The sequence below is a fragment of the Typopeltis vanoorti genome, chromosome 14 (genome assembly GCF_054136105.1).
Source record: "Typopeltis vanoorti isolate ZY-2024b chromosome 14, IOZ_Tvanoo_1.0, whole genome shotgun sequence".
Lineage (NCBI taxonomy): Eukaryota > Metazoa > Arthropoda > Arachnida > Uropygi > Thelyphonidae > Typopeltis > Typopeltis vanoorti.
The window spans coordinates 26,180,760-26,203,022 of NC_143562.1; positions in this window are offsets into that span (position 1 = coordinate 26,180,760).

A 22,263-nucleotide genomic window follows, 5' to 3' on the forward strand; every position below is an offset into this window, starting at 1 on the left:
CAGAGATGCCAAGATATTCATGAGGAAGCCATAGACCTCAAAGCTGATACAAATTAAAAGCTCAGAAGACAAGACAGAAAGGCTGCCACAGTGAAAAAAAAAGTCTCCTAATTAGTTCAAAAAGAAGACCACAATAAAAATGAATGTGAACTACCAAGACAGATGCAATAACACCAGAATATACCAGCAATCTCACTCTGATCAGACCTTTCAGATCATTCATTTGACCTCCCAAACATTTGCCTACTTCCAACACAGCAATCAAATCAATAAAAAAAATACATATATCTAACTGGTATCATCCTCAGATAAGCTCATTAAAAAGCTTCGAGGATGCAAGCAGAGACACTACATCTAATCCGAGATCAACAACAAAAAAGAATTATGTATTACATTGAAGTGCTGTAATTACAGCGAAAAACATTAAAAAGCAAAAATTGTAAAATATATAGAATTTACTGTTATACTATAAATCCTGTTAAAAAAATGTAATCTTATCCAATTGCAACTATACATTACCATCCATAGTAACTATTATTAACGCATTTTGGAATACAAAACACCAAAAATTCGTATGAAATTCACTGTAAATATATACAGTATATGCAATATGTAAATATGTGTATATATGTAAATACGCTGTATGATGATAAATAAAATGTTATTACAGAATTTTAAAAAAATTATTATTATTATTATAATTATTTTCCAAGGTGGAGGAATATACTGAAATCTTGGCATTGCATTTATGATGTTGACAAGGTGCATTACAGCTTTGCGTGGGAGTTTGATGATTTTGTTAGTGACCCCATCCTGGCCTAGTGCTTTTCTGTTATTAAGATATTTGATGACACGTGTTACTTCAATTGAAGAAGGAGGACTAATCGCTTCCTGTTGTTTGTGGATTGACTTTGTGATCTGACATACTCGTGAATCTTGTAAATAAAGTTGATATTTATGTTTTCATATACTGAACTGCACTGCTTCTGTAGATTTAATTTATCCAGAAGTTTGATCGTATTATTTGATCTAGTGAGAGAGTTCATATTTGGTCTTCTGTTTATACGTTCATCTTGTGTTTCCAACTGGTGGAATTCCATTAGGGGAGAGACTACCAAGTTCACGTTTTTGTTATCTGTACAAATTTCTTCGTCTTCAGTAGCAGATGTCAAGGAACGCAAGTTCGTGTATCCTGGTCATTATTTTCAAACCGTTTTAGTAGTTTATTGAAAAGAACGAACGCCTCAATTTTCCATAATTGTATAAATTTAGTCCTGTTTTACTCCTAATCAACAAAACAGACCAAATATGACTCGAATCGTTGCCGAAATCGAATACTGTATTGACAATTGACATTTATGACTTAAGGGGTGAAGCGAAAAGCTTTTCATATTCCCCATTGTTTGTTATGGTCAGAGTGAGGGAAAATATTATGAGCAGTTTGCTCGCCCAGAATTTGTATGGAGATTATACATCACTGAAGGAAGTTAAAATGGCTTTTGGTCTTTTGTGTTTGAATGTATCCGTAGGCTCATAGGCTGCAGCTTGCTGAACTAGATCATTGGGATGAGTGGACGTCTTTAGGAAGAACTTTGCAGCTAAAGTTTGTAGGAAGGAGAAGATATAAGGAATATTTGTATCTCGGTGAAGTTGATGATTTCTGACGAACCAGGGGGCGTTTAGGATCATTCTCAAGCATTTGTTCTGAATCTGTTGCAGTTTGATAATATTTGTAGTGGAGGTGTAGCTCCAGGCTGGAGAAGCATAAGTAACTATAGGACGAATCGTCAGCTGGTATAAAAGCAGTTTGATTCTGATGTTTAGCTTGCTCGAATACTGTATTTGAACTTTCAACTTAATTGGTTGATGGACTGAGTCCTTGACTCTTTATCCCTTCATCTGGATTTTAGATTGTGGATGATGAGATTATTATGGGTAATTTACCCGCTCATTGTGAGCATTGAGGCTGTATCAGCTTTCTTTTGCGATGTAGGATTTCAGTTTTTTTTATTTATGTTTGAAATGATCTGAGGGCTTGTAGTCCGCTGCCTATCGAACTAGATGATTTGGGTGATTATCCGTGATTGTGAAGAATTTCTCCGCAATTCCTGTCATGTAGGTCTTAATATCTGGAAGATTGGCTTCTTGATGTAACTGGATGTTTCTGACGAACCATGGGGCATTAAATGCCATTCTTAGGCATTTATTCTGTATTATCTGGAGTCTGTTGATGTTGCTTTTAGTCGTGTGACCCCAGGTTGGAGAGGCGTAAGTTAGTTGCGGTCTGATTACCGATTTGAAAAGAAGGATTTTGTTGCTTATGCTTAGGAAGCTGTTCCTATTCAAAAGTGGATACAGCTGTGCTATGGTCTGACTTGCCTTAGTGGCGACACTATCCATATGTGACTTGAAGTTTAGACGTCTCTCAAGATGAACTCCCAGATATTTGGTAGAATTGCGCCAAGGGATGATTTTACCAAACATTTGTATGCTTGTATTCGGTTCTGCTTTACGTCTGTGAAAAGTACTGCAGAGCTTTTGTTTGGATTAATTGCGATACGCCACTTGGTGTACCAATCCTCCAATTCATTGACTGCTCTCTCTGCAGCTTGATTGTGGCCAGGTGTGGACGGAGGGATCTGGCTATAATGATTGTGTCATCGGCATACAGTGCGGTAATAGCTGTGGACAGTTTGGGGAGATCTGCCATGTATATTGAGAAGGGCAGGGGAGATAGCAGAGAGCCTTGAGGGACTCCGGCCGTGATTCTCCTCTCTGTGGATCTGACCCCTTTGAGTTTTATTTTAAATTTTCTGTTATTTAGATATGATTTGATAAGTAGAACTAGTGGTAATGGAATACCAACTTCGTGTAGTTTAAAAATTAGTCCGTGATGCCACACTATCAAATGACTGAGTGATGTCCAGGAAAACTGCACCAGAGTGTTGGTGCCATTCATACCCTTGAGTTATATGTTCGATAACTCTATAAATTTGTAGCGTTGTGGAGTGATATTTCCTAAAGCCGAATTGTTCATCTTGAATGACATGGTTGATATCTGTTGCCTCTTGAACCCGTGTGAGAATAGCACGTTCGGCTATTTTCCCTATGCATGAAAGAAGGCTGATTGGTCTGTAATTTTCAGGAAACTGTGTATTTTTTCCAGGTTTGGGAATTAGGAAAACGTCGGCAATTTTCCATCGCTGTGGGAAATAATTTAGCCGGAGGATGGCATTAATTATAGCTACCAGATGCATAACCCCTTTGCGGGGAAGTAACTTGAGTACCTTGTTTGTCATTCCATCTGGACCCGGAGCCTTTTTGTTATTTAGTTTTCTTTAAATCTCATATATTTCTGTTGGTGTATCACTCCAATCCAATAACAAATCACGGATTTGTTATTGGATTGGAGTGAGGCATTTTGAGTTATTTTACGGACTTGGGTGTGAATTTTACTTATGAAATTTATATCTTGATATAATTGGGGCTGCAATGTTTTTCTAAACTGTCAGCAAATGCTTCAGCTTTTTCCTTGTCGTTGTAGACAACATTAGATTCATCTTGGATTGGAGGAAATGTAAAACGCTTTGAACGGAGTGATTTCATCATTTTCCATATTGATTGATCCTCTGTGTTTAATTGATGAATTTTGTTATTCCAGAGTTGGTTACGGTGGTCCTTTAGGGCATATCGAACCTGGTTTGTTGCTCTATTGACTGCTTGTTTATCCGCTGGGCCTACTTGTTCTCTGATATTGTCTTCTTAATCTGTTTTGCTCTTGGATAAGACGTTTTATATCCTCTGGGAGTTTATTTGATGGTGCACATTTGGTTATATTTGTTACCTGTGTTATATCTGTCAGTAGTTGTTTTTCAAGAGTTTTCACTGCTTTTTCTATATCTTCGGCAGATTTTATATGCGGTATTGGACCAAGGTTTTCCTGGAAGGCTGAGAGAAGTTGTTTCCAATTTATAAATGTGGTGGTGTTTTCCGTTAAATCTTGTATGGTGCCTAGTTATAATATGATGGGGTTATTATGATCAGAACTTACGTCGTTGATTTCTGGAATCTGATAGCTGTGAGCTATGTTTTTTAATATAGCTATATCTAGTACATCAGGACGTCCGGTTGCTCCGTAATGTGTGGGTTCATTGGGACCTATTACTGTTATATTCTTGAAATGGTGTAAGAGTTTAGTATTCGTCCGTTAATATTTGAGTTTCTGCTGTTCCATACTGAATGTTTGGCATTAAAATCTCCGGTTATAATCACTGCTCTGCCTGTATTTAGTGTCACATCTAATCAGATTCAAGGAGTTTTTTATTTGGGGGGGTTGTAGGCTGCATATATCGTAATGCTGCTGGTGTTTTCCATATGTATTTCTATTCCTGTAGTTTCCATGTTTTCTGTTTGGGGTTCGGCTATTGAATTATGTTTTATGTTTCTTTTCACAAAGATGGCAGTGCCTCCACCTCTACCAAAGCATCTGTCTGTACGGTAAGTGCTATAACCGTTGATTCTGATTTTGTCACTTGGGCGAAGATGTGTTTCATTTATGAGGATGATGTCTACTTGGGTTTCTGCTGCAAACTCTTGCAATTTGATAAATAAACCATTTGCGTTCCATGAAACAATTTGTAACGATTTCGGTTTTCTTTTAGACTTATCCATTAAGAATTTCCATAAAAAGTGATTGTGTGTGTACCTTAAGATGATATCCTTGGCATCCTGAGTTGGGTTGGTTTGTTGGAGTTCAGCAAGCATTTCACCTAAGTGGCGTGTTATGTTAAGTAGGATTATTGGTTTGCTGTGACTGATTTGGTTTTGGATCTTTTTGGCAGGTTGATCTTGTAACTTCAGCATACGATCGTCCATCTTGTGGAGACTATGGTTTGATGGGAGGACGTGCGTTCTGGAAGAGATTTACTGGTTTTGAGTTGTATCTTTTGGTTTTGGGGAAATGCTCTACAACCCCTATAGTTTGCAGGGTGTGGTCCTCCAGTTTGAACACTGTTCTGGAAGTGTGCGGAGTTTATGGCATTCATTTGATGCATATTTGCCACCACATTTCACCAATGAAATTCAGCATTCTGGCATCTATCTTCTGGCGTCTATGACACTGGGTTGTAGTTGATTTATGTTTTAATGCCTCAACTTTTATGACTAGATCACAGATGGTTTGGGGATTGTATATATGTTTTGGGTCTTTGCTTATTTCCACCAGAATTAGGGGATAGGGTGTTTTATCAGCTCTCCGCATTCGGCTGACTTTAATTGGGCTAAATTCCTTAAATTGGAGGTCTGCAGTGAGGTCTTCTATTTGTAATGTTTTAACTCCGCTTAATACTACTTTTAAATTTTTCTCACTGTTGAGTGCAAAAGTGTGGTATGGCAGATTGTTGTTGTCTAGAAGTTCGGTTATTGTTCTATAGTCTGATGACGTTTTAGGCTGTATGCGTATCCCTTCTTCTGTGTTTGTGGCTTTCATGAAGGTGATATCTGAAGATTTCAGTGCGGATGCAACGGACGTCCAGTGCTCCTTGGCCCTTAGGATGACTGGGGGTACCCTTTCTTTAAGTTCATTATCTGGTTCTATCTCCGCTGTTTTGGGTGTATCTGTAGTAGAGGAAATTTTCCTTTTCTTTTTGACCGTTTGGAATTCTGTGTTGGTTTCCAAAAACTGCGGAGTATTATCTAGGGATGCAGCATCCTCTATGTTCGTAGAGTGTCTTAATTCTGATTCAGTCAACATACTTCCATCATTTAAATCATCCATCCTATCCTCTGTGACTGCTGTAGGGGGGGGGGGATGTATCTAACAGCTTTACTTTCTCTGGCCAGTTGTCGCTCAATAGTTTTCCTAATCTTAGGAATTCTCTGTAAACTTCTTCGAATATGCTTTCATTGAGGGGTTTTGACATGTCTGATAGGAGGTAATAACTCTGTTAGAATAAAGTTTGAGAAATGGGTCCTAGAGCCCAATGTAAATATCCCGTAGATCAAATCGATCTACCAGCATAGGTAGCAAAATTTTGGACTTAAACTTTTTCTGAACAAAATTACTTACCGAATCTAAACCAAATCTCAAGACATTATTCGTCAAACTAAACGATATTACATTCACTAGGCTTTATACGACTTAGCTAATCCTAATCTTAACTCCTAATCCGCGATAGCTATCTGGAATCAAAACTGAAATCGTCTCGAATACTGTATAGTCCTTATAAGGACTGGCTTAAAGGGGCGAAGCAAGAATGCTTTTCATCTTCCCCGTTATCTGTAGAGGACAATGTAGGGATAAGGTGTTATTGAGCTATTAAAGCTCTGATCATGGCAGGAGGGTAACAGCAATAGCCGAGCCTCAGTTAGAACTTCATTGGCTACAGCATTGCCATTCATTACCCTCCAAGGGGTTTTGGATTGAATGAATTAATCACCGCATCTCAGCAGCCTCGAATACTGTATAAACCTTGGACTAAGCATTAGAAATTTCCATAAGTGATATAAATATAGGTGTGTAAATCAAAATTAAAAATGTAATGACAAAATAGCATTCACTTAATGGTAAAGTTTATTTTAAGAAAGCATAATAAACGTGAGTTATTATTTTATACCAATAAGGCAAATATTTCTTATATTTTGAATGTAATTGATTGTTGACCAAGTGTCTTACCTTTCAGCATGAGTTGACTTAGTATCTCAACTTACCAGACGTGTTTATCGCAAGTTCATGACTGATTTGTGTGCAATCCATAACTATATAGAGAAATTATACAAGTATGTCATCATCGGAAAATGGAATACAAAGCGACCAACTCGAGTGCTGGTTCGATAAAAAAAATAAATAAATAAAATAAATAAATTAGGAAAAATAGATAGAAGACAATCTTTTATATCCGTGTACGTTTCAATTTTCATAATTCTGATGTTATAGATTATTTTCTTAATTTACATAGGCTAAATTATTCAGTTTATTTAATTGAAATTCAAAATAATAATAATAATAACGATAATTCAGAATAATTGAAGAAAGACCTAGGAAAAGTTCTCATCGAATCTGTAATGGTCTTCCGGTGTCCTAACTCTATGGCATTTCCATAGGACTACCCAATTTAGACTAAATTATTTCTATTTTTTAAAAAAACTACTTTAATTTAAAAATTAACCTCAGAGGAGACAATCTATGTTTTAATAATAACATCGGTCAAACATGAATATCCTTACAGTCCTTATAAGGACTGGCTTAAAGGGACGAAGCAAGAATGCTTTTCGTATTCCCCGTTATCTGTAGAGGACAGTGTGGGGATAAGGTGTTATTGAGATATTAAAGCTCTGATCATGGCAGGAGGGTAACAGCAATAGCCGAGCCTCAGTTAGAACTTCACTGTTCACAGCATTGCCATCCATTACCCTCCAAGGGTATTAATCACCACATCTCAGGGTCGATTCCTACCACCCTGTTCGACGTTCGCTATGACATTGACAATTGACATTTATGTCTTTAGGGGTGAAGCAAGATGCTTTTCATATTCCCCGCTATCTGTCGTGGTTACAGTGAGGGTAAAATTTACGAGCAGTTTGCTCGCCCTGAATGGGCATGGAGATTATGTATCGCTATAGGAGGCTAATATAGTTTTTGGTCTTCTATATTTAAATATGTCCGTTGGCTCGTATGCTGCAGCTTGTTGAACCAAATCGTTGGGATGTGTGGACGTCTTTAGAAAAAATTTGGCAGCTAAGGATTGTAGATAAGAGAGAATATAGGGAATATTTGTGTCTCTGTGGAGTTGGCTGTTTCTAACATACCACGGGGCGTTCAAAATCATTCTCAAGCACTTGTTCTGCACTCGCTGTATCTTAATAATGTTAGTATTAGAGGTGTGGCTCCAGGCTGGAGAGGCATAGGTGATTATAGGACGAATCGACATCTGGTATAGCTGCAATTTGATTCTGTTGCTGAGTTTGCTATTTCTATTAATTAGCGGGTAGATCTGAGCTATGGCTTTAGATGCTTTTGCACATGCAGACTTGATATGTTGGTTGAAAGATAGCTTTTTGTCGAGAATCACACCCAGGTAATTTGTTTCTTTCTGCCAGGGAATTTTAGTATTGAATAGTAACACATCTCCAGCAGGAGACATTGGCCTTTTTGAGAAGAGAACCGCTGAGCTTTTCAGGGGATTGACTTCCAATCTCCACTTGGAGAACCAACCCTCCAGCTTTAGAAGATTTTCTTGAAGCTTTCTAGTAACGAAGTGGGGTCTGAGAGATCTGGTTAGTATTGCCGTATCGTCCGCATACAGTGCTAAAATGGAAGTCATCGGATTGTGTGGGATGTCTGACATGTATACAGAAAACAGCAATGGAGCCAGTAGAGATCCCTGCGGCACTCCAGCAAAGATATGGCGCTGGGACGATGTAGAACCGTTAATTTTAACTTGCATTGATCTATTCTGAAGATATGAACGGATTAGATGAACCATTTTTAGTGAGATACCGGCTGAGATAAGTTTGTGCACGAGTCCAAAATGCCAGATTTTGTCAAATGCTTTAGATAGGTCTAGGAATACCGCACCTGTGCACTGGCGCCAGTTGTAGCTGGTGGTGATATATTCCACAATTCTGTGGATTTGCTGGGTAGTACTATGGTGTTGTCGAAATCCAAACTGTTCTTTAGGGAGGATGTCTAGGTCATTTACTGAGGTTTGGAGTTGTGAGAGGATGACCTTCTCTGCAACCTTACCCAGATTGGAGATGAGACTGATTGGACGATAATTCTGCGGTAAGTGTGGGTCTTTGCCTGGCTTATGTATAGGAATCACATCACCCATTTTCCAGGTGGAAGGAAAATAGTGAAGTCTTAAGATTGCATTTATTATATTGGTCAGATGCACTATAGCTTTTCGAGGCAGCAGCTTGATCACCCTGTTTGAGATGCTGTCTGGTCCAGGAGCTTTATTGTTCTTAAGTTTTTTAATAATATCATATAATTCAACAGGTGATGCGGGTGCAATATGATCGGCACTGGTTTAGTGCGTGCCTAACCTGTCTGTGGATTTTGTACAGATGATTGAAATCGATGTTGTTATAAGAAGGTTTGCACTGATCCTCAAGATTTTTAAGTATGGCTTCTGCCTTATCTGCATCTGTGTGGACTAGGCCCTGGTTTGAGATTATAGGGGGGAGGGATCTGGTTTTATTTTTGATATTTCTCAGTAGGCCCCAGATAGAGTGATCAATAGGTGAGATAGAGGCTAACTTTTTATCCCAGACTTCGTTTCTATGTGTTTTAAGTGCATCTCTTACTGCTCCATTCAATCTGTTAAGCACTGTCTTATCCTGAGGTGCGCGAGTGTTATGAAATCTCTTCCTAGCTCTGCTCTTCTCTCTGATCAGGTCCATAATGTCCTCAGGCAAACGATCAGGCTTGGGAACAGGTTTCTGGTAGGATGCAACCATTATAGCGGACTTAATCTGTTGGGTACGTTCGCTATCTTATTCAATGCGAAAATTTAGATAAAAATTATTTTTAAAACGAAATGGTTTCTCAAAAATGTGAATTTTGAAAAATATATTTTTTGAAATTTTAGATATATTTGAATTATTTAAAATTATCTTAAAATTTGCAAACTTCTTTTATAACTCAAATTTTATAAAAATAAAATAAAAGAATAACTCTACATATAATGCTTTGTTTATTTCTTCCCTATCTGAACTAAACAATTTACTTGGTATTCTTAGCTTTATGGTATTGCTTATTTTAAATTCAAATCTTTGACATGTGTTCAATGAGATAAGGTTTGTTGACAACTTCATAAATGCATACATTTGATAAAGCCTTAATATCCACACTGCAAGCGAAAGATTCGTCATCTTTCAATACCACATACTGTACCCCCACAGATGCGAGACCCTTCGACACTTTTGCACATGTCAGAAGGAGAGTCCATTCTGATATTAGGGTAATCAATGTGTTTCGTGGGATGAGTGTATTATTATACGTCAGAAAATTAGCTTTTCGTTTATGAAAATTCTAGTTCTTAAAGTGGTAACTATTTTGCTTGTACAACAGTCGGAAAATTGTACATATAAAGCACGTAATTTTGCTTGTTGTTCCCCAATTCGGACATCCTTTATTTCTTTCTCCCCTTCAGCATGAATTGACTATTCTTGGCACATTGCCACGCTCGGTGGGAGTACAATATCTTGCAGTAATGGTGGCATAGGCGCTGGAAAGATCAAAAGATTAAAGTTCTAATTTAGGTTAGGTTATATTTAGGTTATTTAGGTTATATTTTTTATAGCGAACCTTGATACATTTGTTATCCAGAAGTAATAATCTGTTACATGATTCTTTTAGTTTTCTATAAATCATTGTGAGAACTTAATTCGTGTTACATTACTCTTTGATGCAAGACAAGTTCAGACTTGTTTAAAGCGCCCTTCCTTTTCAAATCATCACGACGTGAGTCACAATAGCTCGAAAAATGAGCAATTAAGTGACAATTATTTCAAATTTTAGCATTTTTAGTGCTAATTCATTAAAAAAAATCAGCTAACGCCTTTTTATTCCCGTATACGGGAGTAGGCGAGGCCATTTAGCCCTATCTAACTTTTGGAGACTGAGTGGGCAGTTCAATCTCCACTGGTACCCAATCAGAGATAGATGGCCCAAAGCTATCACTAATTAAGCGGTACGCAGTGAAGAGAGACGGCTCAAATGTGCCGCCATCTCGTGGTCCCTAACCCTAACACAATATATTTAATGTCTGAAATAATGTGGGTTCTACGGTCGATTTTCTTGAGTTTACAGGACGAAAAACCCGAGTTTCCGGGAGGAAAAACCTGCTTGCCCGTGCCAGAGATCGACTAACTCGGGAAAACCGGTCGAAAAAAGGCTTAGAAAATTTTCCTCTAGTCGCAGACTAGACTCGAAATGAAGTCTTCCTTTGTGCGGCCAAGCGCGGTGGTGTGCAAACGCCACATCCACTGAGCTACACAGGCTTCCACAGGCTAATTCATTATAATGTATTAAAAAAAGCTTAAGTTATTGAATATTTTGGATTAGATTTGGAATTTAGAACTCGAAATACTTGATGCCCAATAAATTACTCGATTAAATACTGAACTGTCGGTTCAGTATTTCTTCTGAATATAGTAAAAAATACTTAAGTAAAAATAAATAAATAAAAATAAATTTAACAATTCTACTTCCATTAGATGAACTGCTAGGGTTTCTTATTCTTGTCAAAAATAAAAGACTGTGCTCACATATAATGTGGTCCAAAATATGAATTTATTATTTTATTAATTAATAATTTTGCTAATTTAATTTATTCAAATTAGTTTATTCAGAAAATTTGTAATAACAGTATTAAAAAAAATTCTGTTCGAAATAATACAGCAACAAAAAGTGTTGCTCTGTCATTTCTTCTTTTCATCAAGTGTACGAATTTTATTCAGTATCTGAAAAGTGTTATTTATTGTGTGACAAAAGCCAGATAATTTTATCCGTCGTATTGTTACCTTAGAAATGCAGGCCCATTTCTCTTTCTCACTACTTCTCAAATAAATCAAGCTTACAAATTGGAATTGACACGCAACACTAAATCAAATGCATTTTTCGGCTAGTGACTACTTCATTGAGTGTTGTTTAATTAAAGGATCCGAAGCTCGCCAGAATTTAACAATGGATTTTTGGCACTAATCCAACAGAACAATTCCCAGATGTGATAAATGTATTTTCTCTAAGAAATAAAGTTTCTTTTCCAGACAAAATAAAGTTCACTGAAGTTTCGAAAACGAAAATCAATTCAGTGCACTTTACTGGACACAGGCGGTTCGATTTTTTTTTTTTTTTTTTTTTGTACAATCTTCGGTGGCTATCAAATAGGTAATTAGAAAAAAAAAAAAAAGAAAAGAAAACAAATAATGAAGTAAAAATGAATAAGTTAGAGGATTATTTGTATCTGCATTTTACCGATATTCATTATAATTCCATTATGATCTAATAAATTTTTAAAAGCTTATTAAAAAAAAAAAAAACTGACCCTAAAATAATATACACAGTCATATTCATTTTTTTTCATAAATTATTTTGTAATATTTAATTAACTCTTTATTTTTCATATTTTATTTATTGATTTATTTTTAAATAATTCTTTAGTTACAAAGAATAGAAGCCAGAAAACATTTACATATTTTTATTAGCTTTACATGACATTAATTTTCATTTGCTACTCGTTAAATAGAAAATAAAACTCCTCGTAAATGTATAATTCTCGGCATAGTAAACAACTTCTACTAAATACGTCAGAACAATAAAAATGCATTACCTCGTGACACAAAATAACAGTTTTAAAAATAGCAAATTTATGGATCTCAATGAACAGCATCTCTGAGCTCTTGTTTTATATTAAGTACCGGACACACTGCCATGGTGATAAGATATTCAAAATGACCCATAAAACAGCTTTTATTTCAATAAATCGGTCATCGAATTTTTCATTACTTTTCATTTTCATTAAGGCGAGCCTCGCTAATTTTAAATTCTTAAGTTTATGTCCTTGCACGTCCTTTTTTTTTTTAATTATATTCTTCAATTTATGTTTATGATCACATTTTCAATATTAGTAGCTTGATATTTGCTTCTTCTAATATATGAATTTTCTAATATATTTCACTGCTTGTTGTTATAGAAGCGCCCTCTAGTGTATGCATGGAGAAATACAGGAAATAGCATAGGTCTTAACACCTTTATTCCCAAGTTCATATCTCGTTAAAATAAGATTTCTGCTTTACGATCAGAGTGATAAATGATCCAGCATAAGCCCCATATATTCGTAATCTGATTCCTAATACCTTTATCAACAACATAAAAACCGCAGGCGATGAATTACGAAAGCCCATACAAGTTCCGAATTAACTTTTCTGCCTAAAATCCATTAGTTCATCATATAAGAGACGAAATCTATTGTTACAATAATAATCCAAGCAGCATGCAGTACGACAGCTTATAAATTAAAGCAACAGACATGCGATCTAGCCTGCAGACGTGTTATTGCAGAAGCTGTCTTGTTGCTAGGCAACATAAGACGTTGGTTATAAAACTACGGAAGCGGTATGGTGCACACAAACAGACTACTTATGATTTTGTAGTCGACGTAGGCAGCTGCTCCACTTTATTATAGGATTTATACATCGCAAGAATGTGTTAAGAGAGAAGGGGGGGGGGATGCAATAAGTTCAAAATCGGTGTTGGATGGTGCAGTGCAGGAAAAATAATCCGTGATATAGGATTCTGAAAAAACTTATTAGTTCGATAGTTTCAGCTGCAGATTATTAACAACTTATAGCATGAAATATTCATTTCTCTTTCGGTTCATTTTTCATCGATTTCTTTTCCGAGTTAGCATTCGTAACTGCACATGTTTGCCAGTTAACAACCGATTGATATGTCAAATTGTAAGGCCAGTATTCCGTTAGCTGCTTGCTGTTTATTTTTAGCAACCAAGTGGGTGGCAAACGGATTGACAATAACCAATAGGAAATCAGGTCGCTAGTGTCGTAACTCGTGTACAAAAGGTCATAACTAATCTAACCAAACGCCCACTTTTGACTAGTATTTGCCTCTCAACATCGTGCGTGTGTGTGTGTGTGTGTGTGTATTTAAAAGGGGTAAAGCGATAGTCTTTTACCCTACTCTCTAAACAAAATTTAAAGGCATTATTAAGGATAATCTATTGTTTACCTCTACCGGTACGATACCGTCAATCGATCGAGGTAGGAATCAACAAGAAACTTCCATTACGAAGCGTTCTCGCCATGTCACAAAGAGAGAAGTTCGATCCGCCAATCTTTGCTAATCCTCCCAAGTCAGTGCTGTGTAGTTCAAAGCACACATTAATTACCTCCAGCATCAACCTTTTTTTTCCACCTCAATATGACTTACAGTGTGTGTGTGTATGTGTGTGTGTGTGCGTGTTGTATCAGTGCCCAAATAATCTTAATTACACCCTCTTAATCACGTCTGCTCTACCTTTTCCGGAGCGCCTTGCGGATTAGAAACTAAAGTCAGAAAGGCTGTATTAAACGAACAAGGAAAACAGCGCTTTCCACCCCCCCCTTTTTTTTTATTATTATTCTTTCCTTCCCTCCGTTAAAATGGCAACCTTCCTCAGTGTTGTGTGTTGTTTACTAGTTGATCTTTCAATATTTTGTTTACCGATTATCACTGGCGGCTCGTGGCTTGAAATCGTGGGGATACTGCAAATTTCGAAATATACATACACACTGTGAGTACAGTGTTTGGATAAAATATCAAAATTATGGTAAAAATTGAAAAAAAAAAATTAAACATGAAAAAATATTGTTTATTATCGATAAAATTATGCAGTTTAGTATAATTCAAAATTACTTAAAAATAAAACCCATTATCATAACCCCAATAATGTTCTAAAATATAAGCTATAACAAATGTTATGTCTTTAACTGTAATGTCCAAATATTTAAAGAGATGGAGTAAACACGATAAGCACTACGAACACTCTACTACTGGCGCAAACTGCATATAAACAACAGTGGAACTGCGCGGTGGACAGTGCCGCATTACGCTAATAGCTCGCATCTCACTATGACGTGCATATGCTTGCGCTCGTCATAGTGAGATGCGACACTGTGGTAAACCCAGTGCTGCTAGCGTCCTTCGCCCTCCTAAGTGCTACAAGATGGATTTTTATTATTTTTTGTACAAAATAAGAGAATTGTAAAGGATTGTTGATGATAAAATTTAATATTACAAGCTAATATAAGTAAATTAATAAATATATTTATATATCGATAAAAATTGGGGTTGCTGCAGTTCCGCAGTGCCTATGCACGAGTCACCCCTGCCGATTATTAGATGGTAAACAATGTCATTTATTTGAGTGAGAAGTCTCTTCTGAACTGTGTGGAAATTTGGGAATCTGAGGCAAGACGAAAAATCGAAGCCTTATTTCGATTTTAACACATTAAGATTGATAAATTTGGAGCTCCCTGATTACGTGGTTTGAGATACCCGATTTTTTTCCCTCATTTCTTTTGGGCCTTCTTGGGTGTGCATACTTTTAAAAACAGACCAGTTTTCAAAATCAAAGGAAACGTAAGATCAATATTTTATTAATATTGTTATCATGGACGATTTCGATTTAAATGAATTCAAGAAAGGCCATACCATATAAGTCTTAACATAAAATTTACTGTGTCTTGGTAATCTAAAGGAATTATTATTCATTATTTATTAATAACAGGCATGTGGAAATATAGGAGAGAGAGAGAGAGGCATGTTTATCTCTGGGAATAACTATTATCATTTCTAATTACTTTCAGAAATGTCATTTGCACCATGTGAAACTTGTCTTTAATTCTTTTCCTTCTAATCATCCATGGGATAAATTCCCTGAGCAATCGACATATGAATCTGCATTAATGAGCTGAAACATTATGACCACCGATCCTGTATCAGGCCAACCATACTGCCCAGTTGGTCAGAAAGAGGCAGGTATTCCGATGGCGGTTGTGGAGATTGTTCTCATGGACATCATTGAGTCCTCTTATCCCCCATCGAACACACTTTGATATGAGGATTGTTTCGGACTAGGTATCGCATTGTCCTACATGGCAACAATGTGGTCCAATGGATCTGAGCTCTTCCAGCAAGACAACCCCCCCCCCCCCCAAGTATCACAAGCCTCGCACTGTCATAAAGCAAGGTAAGCATTCCATGCACTCCCTGGCTGCCTAATTCTGTTGATTTGAATCCCATCGAAGGTAATAAATAAATGGCTTCGCAATCTAGTGAATTATCCATTGTATTTTCTATGCATATCTTTTGGCGATGGCAAAATTCTTCATCTACTAATACTAACATGATGTATTCCATCGATATCTTTCCAAATAAAAATTAGTGACTAGATTTTTTTTTTATATGATTTCGAGATGTTTTTGAAGTTTAACTGCATCTTATTCATCACTATTTATAAATTGAGAAGGTTTCGTGTATGACCATGTTTTTTTGTTGTTTTGTTCTGTAATGTCACTGACTCTCATCTCTGAATATTGAATTTTAAGCTCGTATATCACTCAGATAGAGCGGATTTGCGTGTTATTATTGTAGATCGCATGCTTTATTTAATATGTTCTCTATGGAAAAGGTGTTACCTGTCTGTCTGTCTCTCAGTAACTTCGTTGTTTAAACTTTTCTAATGTAAAAATAAATAAATAAAATAATAATAATTCCCTAATGTGGAAACGATCTGTTTACATTAAATCTATCCTTAGGACTTAAAGTAACTAATGGATTTTGAAGAAATCTGATTTGGAGATTTTTTTTTTTCAGTATGAATCCTACTCGCAAACAATTGTGAACCTGTAGTACATTAGTATAGGAGTTGAGTAAGAGATTTTTAAGTCTAAGATAATCGAAAATCCTACAGGATTCGTACCGCGAACTTACTGGGTGGATAGCATTAACACTATCCACTTGGCCAACCAGACCAAGTAAAATTATTAACATTCATTCATGAGTAGATGGAATAGGAAGATACTAAACAGGAAAAACATAAATAGAAAACAGCGATAGATTTTTATAGGCATAAAAATCTAACGCTGGCTCTGTGGTTTCTAATGGTGGATTGATTTTCTCTTTTTTGTATATAAGCACTTGTGTCTGGTGTTTTAAAACACCATTTATCTAAACTTAAGATAGGTGAACTCTGGTGTGGTTGAGTGCATAGGCAGACGTTGCAGATGCACTAATTTGCAACTGATTTATCATTTTGTCTATAATGACACTATCGCAAGTTCGTGCATGGATTTATTTTTTAATGTTCTTGTCAAGTCAGTCATGCAGATGGCGCTCTGATCATTCGTCTGTTCATTTTTTATTTAGTTATTTTTTATGTGTGCCCAATATACAGTTTACTTCCAAACACTGTAAAATAAATCGAAAAAAAAAAATCTTCAACGTAACTTTCTGACTATGAAAAGAATAATTTCTGCCATGTTTTGAACAAGAACTATAAATTAGGCACTGTTACATTACTTTAATAATATTCTCCTTCATTTGGTGCTCAAAAACTTCTCCTTTATACTTCTCCTCGTTTAAAAATGTCGAACAGATATTGGACTGAGTGTCTTTTTAAAGCCTTTCTGCATTTATAACCACAGACCGGTCATAATAAGGCAGATTTTTCTTCTTTTTCCATATTTACGCACTCATCGATTTACGACATGTAGATTAATATTAATTATATTCAGCAGATTTGTGGTGGAATTTTTAATTGAAAAAAACAGGAGGATAAAGCTTTATAGATTAATAAATTAATTAAATTAATTAATGAAATGTTATTGGTAATTTCATGTCCTCATTCCCTTCGATTTGGAAAACCTGAGTTCGATTCCCGTCAGTGACGCGAGGAACTTTATCAGGGCTTTTCAACTGAAAGTGAGTTAGTCGGTCTCATACGGGTTAGCAGGTTTTTCATTCCAAAAAAAAAAAAAAACAAGCAAACCAGCAGAAGAACATACGCAATTTATCAGCATGGCAGATAGGATTAATCACCCTATCATAAGACACACACACACACACACACACACACACACACACACACACACACACACACACACACACACACACACACACACACACACACACACACACACACACTCAGTCTTTAGAAAAATTTATGCAACAACAACGTAAGAAAAGTCGATAAAAGTTTAAATTGCTGACAAGATAGTTTTGGCCTGTGTTCTTCGTGCAATTATTCCCACTATTTTATTCTTATTAAAAGCAAGTTTTATAGGATGCGAAGTCAAAAGTGTCATGTGAGATAAGCGCAGTTATTTCTGTCGATAGTCATTAAACATTATTGAGAGAGCCGTCAACATATCTTTGAGGACTTTCCTTATTGATGCAAAGCAAGTATTTCTGCAAAATGAATAGCTCTGTATACATATATGAACTATTAATGCAATGATAAGAGAGTTAATACACGTCGCTGTGTTAGTACGTAGATTATTTCAAGGTTCTACACACTGCGCAAGCGTGATCAGTGGGATGACGTAATAGTTTCCACCTTCACGTCTCTCATAAGCTAGATTCATAAAAACGTGTGTTGGTTTTCTACTGTTCCTGTTCTATGAAATAAGACTTCAAAATGGAGGAAGAATCTGAATCAAGTCGGATGAAGTCCACATGTCTCACATGAAATATCTGATATTATGCTTCCTCACACCACCTCGTATAGTCCGGACATTAATCACGGACTTCGATCTGTTCCCTAAGTGGGGAGAACCACCGCGTGGGAAACGTTTGACTACCATTGAGAAGGTTTTTGATGAAATAAGCCTGAAATGGCTAAAACTACTATATCTCTAAAACTATGGTATTATCCTTAGCTCACTCGATTTCTATCTTTTCATATGAATGGAATTATCGTTACAAAAAGAAAAAAAAAAAAGCCAACATCTAGTTGCAGGAATCAATTTATCAATATTTATGTTTTACTAATACATTTATCACTATTTATCTCTTATAACTTGGCAGTTTTAATATATATATTAAAATATATTAAAAAGTGGCGAACGACAAGAATTTCTAAACCCTAAAATCGATTTTTTTTTCAAGCGAAGGAATTGGAAACTTCTATTCTGCGTGCCTTCAGCTACCTTTTCAATTCTTTTAAGGTCATGTATGGAAGTTCACTGAGTCGAACTGTATGTGTTGCACGTTCGCTTCATGCTTCTGTTAGTTGTATTTTCCTGAGTTCTTTATGCCATCCATCGTAAACACTACTAACTTAGAAAAGTTTTTTTTTTCGCCTGTGGTTTGTTTTCAAAGTGAATATGAAAACTACAAGTTTTGTTTCAGATAGCAAAACTATCATAAAAACATGTTTTTTTTTGTGTGTGTTTTTTACGTTTAGACTTGGTACAACTGCGCATACAATATTTAGAGAATTTTTTTAAATATAAAAACATGACAATAATTCTTCCATTTCTCTGAAAAAATATTATGAATATTTTTAATAATTTATAATTTTAAATAATAATGATATCTTTCTAATATTGAGAATATGAAAAAGTCCCAACGAATAGTTTGAATATTTTCATGGGTTTTATCCAATGAAAAATATCTATTCCTGCGCATCTATTTCTATAGGTATTTTTAGAAACTGTTCTACCGTACCTGCGTTCATCATTCAATTTAAAACCCACCGAATTCCCTCATTGTTCTTATTTTTATTCCATCTACTTGTTTTTTCTGGAACAGCCACCCTGATGCAATTTTTCTGCAACCAACAACTGGTCGATAGTTTCCGTATATGACACTAATACGTTATCGGTTTTGAAGCATCCATCGTAACGAGAATTCATATAGGCTTCAGTAACATTTTATTTTAAGAATGGGCACTGCAACCGCACTGAACCTGCTTTATCATACTCTTTTATATAAATCCAGAAATTTCTAGAAACGTCAGAACTATTTAAATAAAATTGCTTCAAATTTAAGATTGCACAAGTCCTACAAAATTTTGGATTATCCCGATTTTTCACTTCAAAGAATTTCTTACGTGAAAAGATTCAAACCGAAATCTCGACTGATAAAATATACTATTGGAACCGTCTTTAATTTTAATTCCATACTTTTTCATTTACTGGTGAAACAGCATAATCAAAGGACCGACACTTTTAGTGAATGACTTAGCATTTCTATTTATTTATTTAGCATTTTCTGTTTAATCATATCCCAAACGAACACAACTGTCAACTTGTAAATTGCAGTTTCTCTAGCGCCACCACCGGCAAAAACAATTCTGTAAATCAAACAGTGAAACAACTCAAAACTATTTATTCTATCTGCTGGTAAATTGCAATTCCTCACAGCGCCACCACTGCCAAAAACAATTTTGAAATTAAAGTCTATCAATTGGAAACCTATTTGTGGTATTTTACAAGTATTTTTTTTATTCGTTTAATACTAATCATTGCAAACATATAAAGAAAACACTAAAGTTATAGCTAATCTTATAAGAATTTAAAATAAGAGCAAATTACAAATATATGTTTACAAATATAACAGAAATACATTAAACCTTATGATCAATTCGGTCCTTTATACGTGTACTTAAAGCTTACAATGTCCTAAATGCAAGTTTTTCAGATATATGTTCAAAAATTGTGCCTTGATTCCATATCTTCTAGATATGACACTAATACTTTTCTATGGCAATTTATAACTTGTTTAGACCAGTACTTGCTGTATTGGTAAAGATTGTGTTGGAGAGGACTACAATAAAATTTTAAACTAAACTATTTCTTGGGAAGAATATAAGTGATTCACCTGTTCTATTAACACGTGATACTTGCATTACATATCGGAAAGAGTTATGACAGTAGAAACATTAGCTTCGGGATCTTCTGCAACAGACCACAATTACCGGATCATCTTGCGTCATGAGAAGTGACTTATCTCTATGACCTCATGTCTCAAGAAATCCTAAATTGATATTAACTTCCATAACCTCATGATCTACGAGGGCGATCATCGCATTCTCCCGATATGTTACTGCGACATATCAAAGCCATTTCCTCAACGCCATATAACTTTCCTCTTCTGATAACGCTTTTGCTTGGAACATTCTTTGCGGTAGCCTAATAAGTTATTGATTGTAGTTGGCTGCTTCGGCAAAGGCACAACAGAGAACCGCATAATGAGAGGTGTCTGTGTTATAGGAACGTGAGTGGTTCACCAACAATACACGCTAGTGTAAAAAGTGTCGTTAAGGATTTAATATTGCTCAGATACCCGTTGCGTGAGTGTCTTTATACATTTACGTACCACAAGGGCATGCGAATAACGATCGTTTTGTTGTCCGGTATAAACCACAGACCATTTGATTGATATTTTCTGTTTCCAAAACAATTTTTAGATGTTAATCAACATCACGCAGCCTTTTGTAACTTTGAAAATTCATTAAAATATTCTTAAAGTCATTTTTAAAACCCTTTCACTGAGGTAAATAAAGTGGTTTTCAAATAATGTTCTTATTTCTGATATCCTTCAAAATTTCCGACTCAATTATCTTTTTTTTATTTGAAAATTCCATCGAAATTCAAAATTACTGTAAAGATTATTGTAGCTAATAAAAAAATAAATCTGGTGTTAAAATAAACAAGTTAATTCGATTAATTTTATTTTGGGAGTGGCCTATTTTAATACAGCAGAATTCTTTATTTTTTTAAAAATAAATTCAAACTAAAGCTATCTCTAGACGAATACGTATAATATAACATATATTTCTCCACTTTAGTTTCTTGTATGGTTTACATGAATTTGCTGCATTTAACAAATTCCTCGTCTTAGTTGTTCGGAAATTGAAATTATTTATATTTTATATAAACCAGAATCTTACTTTTAAATTAATACAAGTTATGTTTTATTAGAATCATTTAAAAAAGTGGTCGATACCACTCCTCTTTTATCTTGAAAAGGGACTCCAGGTTCAAACTCTTTCTTTTGATGAGCGAGGAAAATACATTATTTCGAAACTTTTATCAACTCCACCACATATTTTTGTATACTGAATTTTATACACATTCGGTTTATAAAATGTTATAAAGACAATGGTATATGCTAAAGAACTTTATAAGACTAGAAATAACGTGAGATTCTAATTAAATGCCTTCCAGTCAACCACTCTCATAGGTTGTCATATACCATCAGTCCAGTCAATTCGTATAATTGCAGTACTAGAAACCCAGTCAGACCACATAAACTGACTAAAGGGATAGAAGGGTGCCGAAAAGGATTATGCGTGTCTCGGGTAGTACATTAGTGGATTCCCTATAAGAAAGATTGAGAGAATCCTAAGTGAACGTAGTTAAACAATAAATACCCTCAGTTTCGATTAAAAGACTTCTGACTGCAAGCGAGACATCATTTACAAGTCAAAGAGCTTTCGGGTTCATTGCAAACTGTCTACTCCACTGTAATTGGACAGTAGATCGTTGGAAAGCTGTAATGTGGAGTGAAAAATTGCGATTTATGTCCTCTTCAAGTTAAATGGATGTACTTAGGAAAGTAGCTGCTCGGTGGACGTTATTTGTCGAAGTATATATATCGTTCCATTTGTTAAGTTGGTGGCAATTGTGTTATGATTTGCAGATTCATTCATCTGTTGGTCACGACTAATCACCTTTATTGTAAAATGTATTTAT